The following is a 3,596-nucleotide window of genomic DNA, read 5'->3' as shown; positions in this document are numbered from 1 at the left end:
CAATTTCTGCACCAACTCAAAGAAAATCTTTAGCCTCTCTGTGGCATACATAAAATGAAAGCAAGTGTTTTCTCACTTACCCACTAAAGATACCACTTGGGTACTTCCAAATACTATTTTGTATCTCAGAATGCAGGCTGCTTATAAATATATACCAAGGATTATTAATCCTATTTTAAGCCAATACGATCATACAACGAAAAGGGAAAAAAGACTGAACTCATCTGTAATTCACACCACAGCAAGTAGTTATTACAGCCCATATGGAGTGAAGATCACCCACTGCTGAAAGTTCCATGAAAGTGTGACAAGGTGACACACAGGAGTTAAGTGTTGTATGCTGGGTGGCAGCTCATTTCATACCAGTGTAGAACTTGCTATTTTGAAAGGAATGTATAGGAAGCCACCACCCAGACAGGGGTGAAAACTGCAGAATCAAACAAATGTTGCTGATTCAAAGTTGTTCTCCCACGGTAACAACCAGCACCAAATGAGTTGCCATGGTGGAGAGCAAGCTGTGCTCAGAGACTAATTGCTACACTTGTTAGAGTGTGCAAGAAGGTGTTTATTTGTTTTACATGTGTTTGGTGCCAAGACATCCCGGGGATCCGGAGCTGAAGTGGAAACAGAATGACAGTGTTTAGAAAACTAAACACAAAAACAAAAGGGAAAGAGAATTTTTTTTTTTCTGAAAGTGACTTACTTGAGCATTAAATGTATGAAAAGCTTGAGGCTCTTATCCTGGGTGATTAATTCTTCAGGCTCCTTCAGATCAACCCGTGGGAGCCCAAGCTGGAATGGAGTGTATTAAGTCTGAGAGGCTTTGATGTTGTTACTTTTATTTAGATGGTGAATTATTCAAAGCAGGGAGGATCAATCTAAGAGCTACCAATAGAAATAAAAGGGAATGAACTCAGGAACAGGAAGAAAGTAAAGCACAAAATGTGGGTGTTCAAACAGTTCCACCTGAATGGCAAAATTTAGAGTATGTACTATGGGTAATTTGCCACACTGTATCTTTCCAGTTTCAGAAATAATAACTCGATTTTGATTGACATTTTTAAAGGTTTAATCATGGAAATACTTGTACTGAACAACCTTGTTTTTCTTCGCTCATACTTCATAGGCCTCCAGAGTCTTCCACTGGACAGAAATTTGCCACTCCAAATATAAGCCCCAAATATTTCCAGAATATGATTAACAAGTAAGTTAATTCCTCCAACCAATGAACATGGTAAGTATTAAAAACAATTATTGTTACTTATTATTTTTCTTTTGATATGCAGAAATATCTGAGCACTAATAAACTCCTCAACAACAAATGTGGTATGTTTACATTTTCCATATGATTAGCATATTATGTGGATTATTTTTATTTGAAATTAAGAGGCCAGGCGTGCCCCCAACTCCAGAGTCTGACAGAACCATGACCTCTCCCCTCTTTTTCTTGACACTATAGATAATGCCTGCCAGTCACCCACCGAGAAAGGTGGACAGACAGGAAAGTCAGATGAACCAGCCCCTGCCCCTGGCCCTGGGGCTACATTTACAGATGGAGTCCCAGAGGAAACTGATGGGAATGGAGATGGGGACTAGAAAAAAGCCGCGGCTGAAGGAAAGCTCAAGAGTCAGGACATCCTAGATTTAACAGCAGTAAAAAGGAAGACTCATCATTACTGACTCCTGCAGCCAAAAAAATGAAAATAGATACCAAAGAAAAAAAAGAAAAGAAGCAAAAAGTGAAGATGAGATTTAAAAGATATAAATCCTGTTTTTTTCTTTTTCTGAGAAGCTGTTGAACCTTTATGAAATGTATCACCAGTCAGCTTTCCCCTTGGCAGCCATTAAGAGGCTGATCCAGAGGCACCCAGGTGGCTCAATCGGTTAAGAGTCTGCTTTGGCTCAGGTCCTGATCCTGGGGTCCTGGGATCCAGCTCCCCAACACCCACTAAGGGCTCCCTGCTCAGCAGGGAGCCTGCTTCTCCTCTCCCTCTGTCTCTCCTCCTGCTTGCTCTCTCTCTCTCTCAAATGAATGAAATCTTTAAAATGAATGAATGAATGAATGAATGGCTGATCCAGTCCATCACTGGCACCTGTGTCTCAGAATGTTGTTATTGCTATTTCTGGTATTTACAGGGTTTTCTTCAAGGAGGTGATAGAAGAAGCACTGGATGTGTGTGAAAAGTGGGGAGAGATGCCACCACTACAACCCAAACATAGGAGGGAGGCTGTTCGGAGGTTCAAGTCAAAGGGCCAAATACCAATCCCAACTCAAAGCACAAAAAAATCATCTTCTTCTAGACCAGAGCCTACAAAGGCCTCGTACTGAAGGAAGAAATACTGGTTCCAGACTCCTTCCTATTGCATGAGACTTTTGCCCTGGTGCTTTAATATCTCAGCCCTCCAAGAATTCCATGATGGTTTTAATGTCTTTCTCAGAACTCTGATATTCATCATATCTAAAAAGCATGCGACCTGTTTCATAGTTGCCTTGACTAAATATTGGGACCTCTTTGGGCATTTTGAGGCATTTAATGGTCTCTTGGCTATTTGGAAGAAAAAAGGTACATGGGCCTTAAGCATCTTCTAGACAGGGAAGCAGCTTTCAGAGAGAAAGCATTTCCAAGAGAGCTTGGGCAGTTTCAAACTGAAGCATGAAGTTGCTATGACTTAGGTTATTTCTTCCTTCTGGTTTTAAGTAGATGAAACAACCAGAAACTTTTGACTTATGATATTCTACAATGAAGAACATAGTGATAGCAAGAGTAGTGGAAAAGTTTATCCCTGTAAACATTTAAAGTTCTCTTATGGATTTTAGTGAGTGATCATTAAACGGTTTTCCAGCTTGTAAAAAAAAAAATTAAATAAATAAATAAAACAAAACTAAGAAATTATATGAATAATATTCATTATGTATCATATATCATTTTGAAGCACCTGTTTTATATAAACTGTATCACAAAAAGTAATTTGATTTTCTTTTGAAGATTTTATTTATTTGACAGAGAGACACAGTGAGAGAGGGAACACAAGTGGGCGGGGGGGTAGCTAGAGAGGGAGAAGCAGGCTCCCCACTGAGCAGGAAGCCTGATGCAGGGCTTGACCCCAGGATGCTGGGATCATGACCTGAGCCAAAGGCAGATGCTTAACTGACTGAACCACCCAGGCGCCCCAATAGTAATTTGACTTTTTTAAGTTCCCTTTATTACCTCAAAATTTTATACAAAATTTTTTTACTTGGTTTGATACTCCTTCTCTCTATCTCTCTTTCTTTCTCTTTATCCCTCTCTCAGGTATATGAAAATTTATCAGACAGGAAGAAGTAGTAACCTTCATTTTTCATACAAGGACAATAATGCAAATCTATACCCACCATAGATTAAAAACTTCATTTTAATGTCAATTACTTTCTATTTTCCACTGCTTTCTGCCACATATAGTGTGAATGGTTCATTAATGTGTAGTGAAAAACATATGCCAAATTGGGATTCATGCAAATCACCAACCCTACACAAAAAGAAAAATTTGTATCTGTAAAAACCTGACAATTTCTCCAAGATTCAATTTATATTTAACCTTGAAACTCTACTTATGTG

At 39.0% G+C, this 3,596-nt stretch overlaps 1 pseudogene; it reads left to right on the top strand.

Annotated features, from left to right (window-relative positions):
- The window catches only part of LOC110572651, a 37,089-nt pseudogene extending 34,788 nt beyond the window's left edge, over positions 1–2,301 (top strand).
- Positions 2,302–3,596: the final 1,295 nt, after the last annotated feature.

Source organism: Neomonachus schauinslandi, chromosome 13 (assembly GCF_002201575.2).
Source record: "Neomonachus schauinslandi chromosome 13, ASM220157v2, whole genome shotgun sequence".
Taxonomy (NCBI): Eukaryota; Metazoa; Chordata; class Mammalia; order Carnivora; family Phocidae; genus Neomonachus; species Neomonachus schauinslandi.
This window is presented reverse-complemented; position numbering and strand designations above follow the sequence as displayed.